Raw genomic sequence first — 12,638 nt, 5'->3', positions numbered from 1 at the left:
CATCAAATGAGCTTAGAGGACAACGCCCAAAGTCAACATAAACCAGAGGTTTGTTCCTTATCCAAGCAAGGGGTCTAACTGATGCTAAGCCTTGGGGCAGAAAAGATCAACGTTTTATGTATTAGCTGTTTGGAGTTGATGCCATTTAAGAGAAGATCAAACGGCCAGTTGAGATTTCATGTTCTTTCTTTGGGGCTGCAAGCAGAAGACTTTCTCAACCATCAACAACCTCCGTAAAGAGTTTTTTGACCTCCGGAGGCATGGAATTAATCAATGTTCTTGTTTTGCAGGTATTTGGTGTGTTATGATACCGGGCAAAAGGTGTGTTTCAGCTCATTCAGGCAACATTCCATACGGTAGAGTAGTTGCATACATTTAGCAAAACCCTCAGTCTCCCGCGGCTCTTAACGCGAGACAGATCCATTCATCTTCATTCGGAATTCAGACCTGGTGCTCTGTTTTTCCATCCCTTCATCTGTAAACATCACAGTAAATATGGAAACCTCCTATGAGAGAATTTATTTTTTACAACCGGGCAGCTTCATGCAGCAGCCCCCATAGAACAAAGTGAAAATTGCTCAGCTATTAGTGATTTATTCCATGTAACACGCACATGTGGAAGGTCATGCTTTTGCAATGTGTGTAGCTGCCGTACAAACTGAAATTCAGTATCAACACAACAATAAAATACTTTTATTAACATTTGATATTTCTACTCGCTCAAACAGTTTCTAGAAATTCAACAGACATGCCATTATTGTAAATTCCGCCCTCCAAAAATGTTAGGATTTGAGAAGCAGGGAGCCAGGAACGCATCACAGGGCAGTTATGTGTAATCAAACATCTCCCCAGAAAAAGGAACATTTCAGTCGAGTTTTAAAAATAAAGCAGCACCTCAAGCACCACATAATTCAAATCCAATTGAGTGCCACAGATTTAAACGATATGACTCGGAAATGAGTATGCTGGAAATTAAACACATAAACATAACAGATGTTAGCAACTGTGTGATCATCTACTGTTGTTTGTTCGATTAACATACTTATGTAAATAAGCAAAAAATAGGAAAACAGTTCAACTATGTTTTGTTGTTTCACGTTGTTATTGAGAGTATTTTTAATTGTTGATGATAAGAAAACCGGGTATTACAATTCTTCTTTGCCATTTAAACACAATGTCAAGACACAAGAAGAACCGACTAATACATTCATATTCAAACCTTTTAATATGTTACATTAATACATCTTGTTTTTTCAAGACATACATACTTCAATGAATCTATAACATTCACAACAAGGAATGAATCAAAGAAAAGTCAATGTTTCATACCCAAACTTTAATAAAAAGGTTTTTGTGCATTGTAAAGCCACTTGTGTTCCTGCACACATCTTATTATATACAGTACTTTACACCAGTGTGGAAATGTATGTTGTTAAAATAAAGGGTTGTTTTTGTTTATGATTTCTCTTTCATGGCTACCAGATAACAAGATTTATCGTCCATGTTTCTATAGATACTGTCGAAGCAAATACTCATCCTTAATCACATATTGTATGGTAAAACAACTAAGCGCAGAAGAACACCTGTTGAGTACACTCATCCAAGCCCTTAAGAAGCTCTCACTGTCCAAACCAGAAGGAGATTTCTGAAAGCATAGGCCTCTTAGGATAATCTTATTTAGTATGTATTGCGAAATAGTAATAGCATGCCATCTGTTTTGAATCTTGTGAAGCCCTTACCAATTATCCAGAGAGTTGAAGGTCTCTTTATGCATATTATGTACATAATCAAGCATAACAGCAACCTTGAAATAATGTCTGTGTAGAGTTTGGTGTCTTTAGTTAAATGTTTGGTCCTTTTTGTCTTTATTAGCACCGCCAAATAAGACAGGAAGTGCCGTGGGTGTGTTTGAAAAAACATAGTTTAGAAAGCGTTTAAAAGTCAAGGTCGGACTTTGTGTTTAATTTAAGGCTGTATACATCTACATCAGATTAACAGCACAAAACCCTCCAATAGGCCATAGAATTTGAACAGCCAACAAATCCAATGAAAAGACCAAAACCAACAGTGTGTTACTCCGTTTACACGTTCTCCTCTTCCATTGAGTCCCTTACATGACATTCTTAATGCTACTAATACAAACACTTAAAAAACTCCTGAAGACTTACCAGTTCACCAATAACTATATAATGAATTAACTACAACTGCTATTTTGTGTTCTCGTTGTTTGTTGTTCTCCTTATGTGAAAGACACTATAAAAATGCAAGCTTTTATTATTATTTTTAGTTCGAACATCTTTTAAAATTAGGTCACATAAATATAGGTGCATGTTTGCTGAAAATGAACTGCACTGTATGCTTACACTGTGCTTAGGAAATAAAGTCCATCAAAGTACTTTACTTATGTCATTTCATTTCATTTCAAACCTTTATTTAACCAGATTGTCCCTTGAGATCATAGATCTCTTTTTCAAGGGAGACCTGCAGCAATTAGGTTCCACATGAAACTTGTTATGTGTTTGGAAAAGTTTGAATAACAATGGAGGTCCATGGTGCAGAGGAATAAGACATTTCAGTTTTGAATACAGGATGTTTTAGAGGAAGGATTTGTTGACAACGTTTAAGATATGAGTATACCCAGATATGTCCTGTTATGAAGTAATCTCATTTAATAGGTAGTTGTAAATCCGGTCCATCGAGTATCAACAGACTTCTTGTTAACATTCTGCCATGCGTGTACTGTTGATTGTTTCAGAGGCTTTTTCCATTCAGTTTGGTCTTTACCACATAAAATGCATGATCAATTTGATTGAAGTAGAGCTGGGATGAATTTCAATTTTCATTGATGTATCCTTCAACCTTCTTTTAATTAACAGATTACTTGTTTATGCTTTGAAATGTCAGAGTTAAAGGGAAACTATTCCATGAAAAAGCCCTAAGGGGATCTGCAAAAAAACTGAAAATGAGTGGCCTTTTTTATATAGATTGAGGCAGAGGACTGAATTGGTGTGTCAGGAATACTCCATTGTGTGGGTATTGGATCAATTTGTATTGTCCTAAAATGTGGAACTATTTATTGAAAGTGCTGTGAGTACAACATAGTTCACTGAATATGGATCTAAACACTCTGATTCTGGTCATCCTTCATATGAAATCCAAAGTGCCAAAACAGTAAAAAGACACATCACAGGATTGCCTCTTTTTAACTGTGCTGTCATTAAGCATTGCATATTGTCATATTAGAATAGTTATGAACATTTTCTCCGGTGTAATGTATTCCATATATATTTTATTTTTTCTCTCAAGCTACTGTATTCGGGCACTTTAACTGCATAAGCTTTTTGTTGCATTTAATTCAACACAATGCTAAACACTTTCCCCATAAATGTAGGTTCTTATAATTACAGTATTTCATAGTTCCTCTCGGCTGCAAATGTATTACACAAATATTATGTTCAACAAGGTCTGAAACGTGATGTATTGGATTCTTATCGGGTGAATATAGAGTTTAGTGATACAAAAAAAACTGTTTAGGGGTTAGGGTTGTAACTTCAAGCAGTGTGTGACACCAAGGCTAGGACTTCTGAGTAGTCTGGCTGCACTCTCGCCAAGAAGACACAACTTCACAGCCGGCGCAGATGGCTTTTACTGCCGATCATCTGAATGCAGCTTAAATCATTGAAATAGGGCAGTGGAACCATGCTGTTTCTAACATGTCTGACCCTACCAACGTAATGTCGAGACTCATCAGACCAGAACAGGTTTCATTTTAATCTAATTCGGTCTATTTGGAATTGGAAACTCAGTTTCCTGTTGTTAGCTGAAAGGAGTGTTGTGTTGAGCCTTCAGACATGCTCTTTTGCATACCTCAATAAACAAGTGGTGAATAATTGGCTTTGGTTAGCTTTTAATTACGCTGGCGGATATTTACTTTTATTCTGACGATTGTCATTTAACCCAAGAGATCCGTATAATTCCAGTCTGTTTTAAACCATGCCATGATCAAAGTCACTAAAACATTATTTCTTCCAGCCTTATTCTTTGTTTCGACAGTTGATCATCTTAAACTTGGATACGCCTTTGGTGATTTAATTTCCTGCAGTAACAAGCAGTTGAACATGTGCAACTAATAAAGTGGCTGATGTTGCCATCTCATCAATACAGGCCCAAATCCATATCTGATTGCATTGCGAAACTTACAATCAAAATCTAATCAGACTTTGAAGTCCTACCAAATGCCAACCTTGTAGTGACTTATAGCTACGTATAAGGACCCAATACACTAGGGATTTAGACAAGCAAAAGCCAACACCCTTTACTCATTGTATGCAGAGTCTCCTTTAGTCCTCTTTAACTTGTGTCTAATCCCCTCTGGAGCTTTGCCTAAACCCCCTGCTCTAATAGAAGCAGAGCTCCGACTGTCACAGGGGACTGACCACTCTTCTCAAAGTTAATTGAATGCTACAATTATAATACCAACGTGCTCAACCTCCCAGCCTAACAAACACACCAACACAGAGCTGTAAGCAGGCATTAACAGGTTTTAATTAATTATACACTCATACATGATTCCCATTGCTAAAAAGTATTAATATAGAAGCAAAATCGCAAATTCAAAACCAATGGACGATTCAGGCACGCGCAAATCTGCTGGCCATAAAAAAATAACTGCTGTCCTTTCCAAACCCCTGCAAGTTCCTTAGTAGAATATGTGAAAATAGTTCTTATGTTAAATATTCCCTTGGCTGTGTTTAATAAGTTAGGGAAATTCAGAGGAATGCGCCTCAGGGTGGAAAGTCTGATTTCCTTTTCCTTGGAAGGAATTTTATCGAATTGTCCAGTGATCTGTGTTGTAATTGGCTTCAAGATACAAACAAACTCCAAACACATCTGCGGGAGAGAGAAGCGCTCTTCATGGAGCTCGCTTGTTAAGTATATCCAGAGGGTGTATTGAAATCCAGAAGCCATCCAATAATGTGTCTGTTGGAGGGGATGGCGATATGAAATGCAGTGTATCAAACAATTATTGATGTTTCTGTGATTGGACATGCTGCACATGTAGACCCTGATAAAGAGCCTGTTGGGCTGTAGAAAAGTATCTTTGAAGTTATTATTTTTAAAAGTTCAGCGGAATTATGTTGATATAATGGTGAAATATATCTGGGCGATAAAACATTTTGCTGCCATCTGCAACGGTGTCTTTGCCTAAAGTGTGTACAACAATGTAATATGTTTTTAGATTCTTGCTCCTTGACAAATAAAATTGCAAATCTGCATGATTTTGTAAGCCACAGTAATTTTGAAAACATGAAAGGTTAAGTATGGTTAGACAGGAGTAAAAAGGCACAACAATCCTCCTGGACGGTTTTCTTGGTCCAAATGTTGATGCAGCATGTGTGTATTTTCATGACAAATGTATTTCATATTTGTACTCATTAGTTATTCACACCCTGCTGAGTGCTGCTGGCTGTTGTAGTGTTTGCTTTGCACTATTTTCTTCTGTTTCTTAGTCTATGTATAATATGGAGATCTAAGATATATAGCAGTTGAACTTGGCAGATAGCTTTTAAATATCCCTCCCTATTCAGTCCTGTTCAAAAGACACACTTATTTTAGCAAGGTCAAAAATGAACTTTCACACTCAAAATGGCTGATAGAGGTAATGTGCCAACCGCAGCGATTCGATAGCAAGCAGAATAAGACTGCCAGCTGGCATTCATGGCTACAAAACAATGCAGCTTTATTTATATTCAAAACATTGTCTTTGCAAGTGTGATTCTGGGAAGGAAATGCATTCAACCTACTGTATGTGTAAGGCCTCAAAGCATTGCATTCTGGGGGGAACACAGAATGTAAACATCATCGTATTGTTTACAAGACAACTCCATTGGGTAGCTATACGGAAGATGACATCCCAGTATGTTTTGTATATGTCGCCTTTCAGTCATCAGGACAGAAGAACAGATTTAGGAGGGGAGAATGGCAGGATGTGTTAGGGGAATCAGCAGGAATTGGCAACCATAAATGAGACAATTTGAGAGCTGGTGAACCTCTCATGGTGTTTCATTATTGCAATCATCTGTGATCTTGTATTTTAGCTGTGGCTGAGACTGCATGGAGACTTCCAAATTGGGGAATTGAGTTAGGCCCCAACTTGGCGTCGTGATAGGAAAGCATGAAAAGGTAGACTGTCTGTCTCCTGCAACTGCTGGAAAAGATTCACTATTCACTATTCACTATTTCTGATTCAAGTTTGAAATACGATTAGCAGCTGATAATTTCCTGCTGAAGCAATGATCTGTCTACATTTAGACAGTGTGTGAAGAGAGACACCTGCAGGATACATGCTGACAGCAATCAGTCACTTTGGAGGCTGTGCTCAAGGGTCTATACCCAGGCATCCACAGGTCATTAACAGAGGCACAGAGCATCTGGTGGTTCATAATACCCAAGGCGCAAGACAATGAGAACCAATAAGTAACCTCAGTAGCTTGGAGTCTAATTAATTACAGATGACATATCCAATACACCTTTTCTGAGGATAGCTGTATCTGATTTCTATTAAGAAAAATGTCATGTTAAGATTTTCCTTTTCAACTTATTTTTCATTACAAGAAACATTGCAGCCGCACTGAGCCAATACCTAAGACCAACCAATAAAGAACATATCTGCTGTCATTTGACTGGTGATAAATATAAATTCTTAGGTCTTAGCCAATCCGATGAAAGAATTAACAAACTGTGAATTTGTTTCCCTCATGGTACAATGCAATTTCACAATTTGCGTCGATATATGGTGAAATTAAAAGCAATAGTGGATTGATGTCCGCCAGTGTTTTATATATATATATTTTAACGCTGTATCTCCATTTATTACTTTGAATTCTATGATTAAAACGGATCATTTCAACGATTGACGTTAACCTCATTAGCTGTCCTTTTTCTTAAGTGGAAGTGAAGATAATCGTATTTCTAGATCTCTTGTGTTGTTTGACATGCAATGTACGTGCCAGCTGATTTCAGGCATTATGAAACTATTATTTATGGTACTGTAGTTTGGTGCCAAGTCATTGTTTTTACTGAAAATGGGGCGTGACGCAATGCCGTTTGCTTTCTTTGTTTAGGTTTCAAGGTTATATTTCAGAAAGATAATCTGTCACCTGTGAAAAAAAATAGACAGACATTTTTAGATCAGCATAGGCCTACATCTGTGGGAGAAAATAAAGTCTCTTTTATGATTTTCTTCTTTATTACCAATTGAATCCCAATGAAGCTTTTGAATAACTCCATAGAAGCCATTGCAGTCAACCCTTCAGATAAACATTTTTGAAAGGGGAAGGTTCTTTGTAGTTTCTGGAAAAGCAACATAACAGTGCTGGCTTGAAATAATAGACGATGCACTGCCTGTAACATCATGGCGGAAATTGAAAGTGAGAGACATGTTTTCATTGCCTGAAGCCTTGTTCAATTGATTCAATCCTCTTTTGAATTCCAAGAGGAAAGTGTGGACAGGCAGGGAAAGAAAAACTAAGAAGGTCAAAGGAAGATGAAACAGACTTAATATAAGTGTAGCACTCATAGTGTGTGCAAAAGCTAAATGAAACAGCTGGATATCTGAGTAACATCAGGCTGAACTGCATGTGCTGTATGTGCTGAAGTAAACATGTGATTATCGAAAATGTACTTTTTTCTGGAGCTGTAAATCCTTGTAATTCTTTACGTTGTAAGATACAATATCATTTAGAGCTGTGAAGGTAATGCTGAACTGAAAAGAGAAAAACTTGTATTATGTAGGCGTCCTTGCTCTCACTCATTGACCTCTTCTTTCCAAGCCATTATTTGGTTCTTAGTCATAGCGCCATGATAAAAACAAACATGTTATTTCTCAATTATAGCAAACTAGTATATGTGTGTGAGAGTCTTAGGAGTTTTACTTGTTTACTTTTTAACAGAAAATGTGATGTTTCATAGTGGTTTTGTATCAAATTTGCATACTTATGACCAGGGTTGTGAGGGTTACTCTCATAATGTATTCCGTTACAATACAAAATGAAGTGTAAAATCGATCTAGCTTCATTTGATTCAAAACAGGAATATTGCTTCTGCTACATTTTTCTTTTTCCTGGTGCAGTTATGACTGTAAGCCTGGCTAGTCCCATACACACAACATGTGTCCTTACCTTAGCTGGCAAAGGTGACTCCATCTACAGAAATGCTGCTCCTGTGAAGTCCAGATGGTTTTGTAGCAGCAGGAGCAACCCCGTACAATCTTAAGTCCCAGACCCCTGACTTGTACTACACATGGGTTGGGTTCACACCTCACCGTGCTGTGAATCCTCCACTCAGGTCACATGACATCCCTTTTTCATCAACACTTCACCTAAGTGGGCCCAGAGCTTGGTAGAAAGAAAGACACAATTCCAGGAAGGTGAGCCCCTAAGAAAAAGTCACAATTCTGAGTTTGTAATTGCAGGGAGTTTGATGTTATTCATATAGTGAGGCCTGCCAAAAAACACACAAAATACTTCTCAAAATACTTCTTGTCAGTGATGTTTGCACTCTTTATACATTGCTTGGTTTCGCACTTATTTTAGTGGGGAGTAGCGAGATGATAACAATAGGTGAACATTTTTGCTATTTTACTTTAAAGGCAGACTTAGGCCCTTTAGTAGTTCTGTAGTCCCTGCTCCATAAAATATCAATGTTGTGATTAGTATTCACAAAAACACTATAGGTTAATGAAGAATGAAAATGATATTGGGAATTGATATTTGACAAAGAAAATATATACTTTATAAAATGGAAAAATATGATTTTGATCAAATAAATTACACCAAGCAAAACAAAAAAAGTTTGCTCAGTATTTTCAATGCAGTATGCTTGCAGTATTTTTTTTATATTGTATTCATATTTTAAATGCTTTTTCTCTAATTCTTTACTTTAGATTTTCACACAGATGAAGTCATACTCCGGATACATAATTCACTGAGACTGACTGCAGTAGACATGGCTCATTGGGCTACATCATTTTGTCATTTTCTACCAGTGTGTCTGCAAACTGCTTAAATTTGTATTCCAATACGTAACTTGTCATACTTAATGTTTTCCACACAAACTAAGGCAAATGTGACATAAGAGAAGAAACAGTCTGAGAACTAAGGATTCCAATATTTCACACATTCATTATGAATATACGCCTACTTTTGAAATATTACAAATCCTTTGGTTTAAAATGATTTGATAAGCAGTGTTTGCATTGACATCAGTAGGATAAAGCTGTGTTCAACTGCCAGTTTATCTTAATCCATGCTTAATTCCAATAGTAAGAGGCAGCAATCACATGTGACAGCTGCAAGATGTTCACCCATGCCAACCACATATTACATCACATGTCACTTGTTAGACGCTTTTATCCAAAGCGACTTACATACTCAATACTGTGGGCAATCCCCACAGGAGCAATTTGGGGTGAAGTGTCTTGCCCAGGGACACAACGACATGTTGACTGCAGTGGGGTTTGAACCTGTGACCCCCTGATACAAACACCAACACACAACCCACTGCACCACACGCCTCCACATATCACTTTCAGAATTATTTTCAACAGCTTTATTTGATGCTGATTGTATTTGCATCATGAAAGGTATATTCATGTCTCCTCGCCAACCTCATAGACAACAATACCCTCAAACAGACCCACGCAGAATAGGCCAGAGCAGCATTTCGCACACAAACCTGCGAGACGGAACACGCAGAGGAGGCACATTTCTCACATCTGTATTATGCTGGTTTTATGAGTCCGGCTGTATTGCTGCGAAACATGCTGACACAGTATCAAAGGCTAAATAGCTACACAATACATAATGCAATAGAGTGCTGTTTGAACCGTGTATTGTGTCAAATCCTTCGATCACCAGCTCTTTTGTGATCACATGGAAAGCGGTAGACTGCTTTTGTTTGTGACTTTTATTAAGTGGAAAGGTGCCGTAAATGTCATGTCTCTGTGATGGATTCCTCCCAAAAGCAAAAACCCCATTAAGCCTTTCCCAGAAGGTTACATTTTCCGCGGGAGGGGCCTTAAGGAGAAATCAAATTCTTGGATAGTGAATCCCACAGGCCCTGTAGAGACTGTCACCTACTGATGAGTTCCTGTGTCTCTGTCCTTAGTGCGAGACAATGGCCTCCCCGCTGTGAATAATTAAGGTTTGGGGGCACTCTGCTCCCTTACTCCCCGTGCAGGATCACTAGACGCCTCTCTGCACGCCGTTAGAGGTTTTACTCGCTGAGATCAGACTATAGTTGAGAGGGCTGAGAAGTACCTAAGCCATCCCTGCTGCTTTTACTGCAATTCCACTGAACCTTCACTTAACAGATTTGGCAGAGGTCTAAAGAGTCATGCCTCCCCATCTGAGCCGGGGAGGGCATGCTCCTCTGACTGACATATGAACAGACTGAGCAGACAGCAAAATCTTTTTTAACAATTCATCATGTTCCTGGTAAAACACAGGCATTTTAAAAAACCTAGATTCATGAATAAGACATGTAAATGTTATCTTGATCATTGAGGCTTCTTGTATCTTTAATATTTACTACTTTTTTGCTGTAGTATTTACTTTACAAAATCAATGTTTTGTTAAAGTGATAAAAAAAATGACATAAGGTATTCTTCTGAGTAAACTATATAGAACAACAAGTTTTATTGAACTGTTGACGCTGCAATAGCCTGACAGCACACAAGTATCAGCCAATAGCAGCATAGGGCATGATTTGGTGCAAAATGGGTGTTTAAAAAAGTATAAAGTGTAAATGGAATAAACAGTATTCAAATTTAAATGAGTGTGTCAAATTGTTGCAGAAATCTTTGACTTAAATATATTATATTTATATTATATTATATAGCATCCTTTTCATTACATTTTGCACAGTCATTGTCTCAAAAACTGCACATTAGATAAAAGGTTGTGATTGGCCCAGCACATCTCAGGCCGGAAATGTGTCCAACGTGGAGGGGGCCCAAAAAAAGGTCAAATGCAACATAAGCCTGCAAATCACTAGAAAAAGTAGCAAGTACTGTTCACAACTTTTGCCAATGAAAAGTTACATTCCAACCCTGGGACTTGCACACTGATGGGATGCGTATGGCGTAGTTAACAGAAGTAAGATAAAGATGATGCTGCAAGCACATATGAATAATAATAATTTATCTTTCAAGAACGTTCAGACTTCATAGTCAAAGGGATGAAGTCAAATTGGTGTAATGACATCAGATTTCTATGGTTTTAGTTCATTCTTCTTGGCTGCTGCATTTTATATATTAGCAAAAAAAAAGAGCTGATTTATTTTATCCTTACTTGCCCGAGAATTAATATCATAGATTATTAACTTCACAGAGAAGTTGCAAGAAAGCTTTTAAGCCTCATAAAGAGTACTTATTTCATTGTGGCAATTTATCAAAGCCATAAGAGCTGTTTTCACACATTCAGTCTTTTATTTTACACTTGTAAGTAGGGCCATGTGTCCGAATGTGTTGCATCACAGTCAACAGAACTCTCTGCCTAACCACTGTCCATTGTAAATGCACTTTTGGTGCTGACCCCATCAAGATTTGTTTAAAGTTATGCTCTTGCACAGACTACACCGGACGCCACACACATGACATTTTTGACAATTAACTGTTTTGGTTGCCAAAGGAATAAGCAGTTTCGTACAGCTTTGCTATAGGGATCAGCTGATCACCCTGCCAATACCGAAAGGGAGCTATCTGTAGTGGAAGACAAAGAAAAGAAAGGCATCTGGTACCAAAATTTAGTCAAGTCACACAGAGATGTAGCAAGCGGTGGAAAAAAAGATTTTGAATGTTGGTAGTGGTGCATGAAATGTCACAATTGTCACCTTTTGGCGAATTAAACAAAGTATTATCAGAACATGGCGGCCCCTGTGGACAAAGGTGGTAGTGTTTTTATGAGCACCATCGCCCCTGGTCATCAACATCTTGATATGGCAATATGCCCACATTTATTTTGGAAGCCGATTAAATAAATAGGCAACCTATCTCTGATACTATTTGTTCTTTTTTAAACAGCTGTTTGCATAATGCAGTGATAGCGTTAAATAACTCTATTTGTAGTTCCTCAGCTGTAATATGACGATGGAGAAACAAAAGTAGTAGCCTAGTAGTAAATCAAGCATTTAGAGTCTGATGGCACAAAACTTCAAGCTTACTCAAGTCTAAGAAAGTAATTCTGTATTTGTTGTCTCATAGATTGTTTTGTATCAGTAAAAACAGGGTCCTTTGACTGATATACCTCTATTTCCACAGCGTTCTCACTCACACTAGTCACTATGTAAAACATCAATGAATTCAATTTTCCCTCTGCTCAACAGGCTCACATAAATCCATCTTTTTTTATCTCAAAGGATTGCAGCAGCTCTCTCTTCAAACCTTCAAAGGCTTTTTGTATGCGAAAGTATAAGACATGATTCAGAAGCAGGGAATCAAAGTGTGCTGTCTGTAAAAGCTGTTACGTGGTCTTGCTTTCGATTGTCCTACAGTACAACGCAGCTGTTTCATGCACATCAAAAAGGTTGTAAGTGCCGGGGTGAATCATGCTACAATGAGCACAGAAAGGCTCCTTTTT

This window comes from Notothenia coriiceps, unplaced genomic scaffold (assembly GCF_000735185.1).
Source record: "Notothenia coriiceps isolate Sejong01 unplaced genomic scaffold, NC01 NC01_scaffold00037246, whole genome shotgun sequence".
Classification (NCBI taxonomy): Eukaryota; Metazoa; Chordata; class Actinopteri; order Perciformes; family Nototheniidae; genus Notothenia; species Notothenia coriiceps.
The sequence above is the reverse complement of the archived record's forward strand: the minus strand, read 5'-3'. Positions refer to the sequence as shown.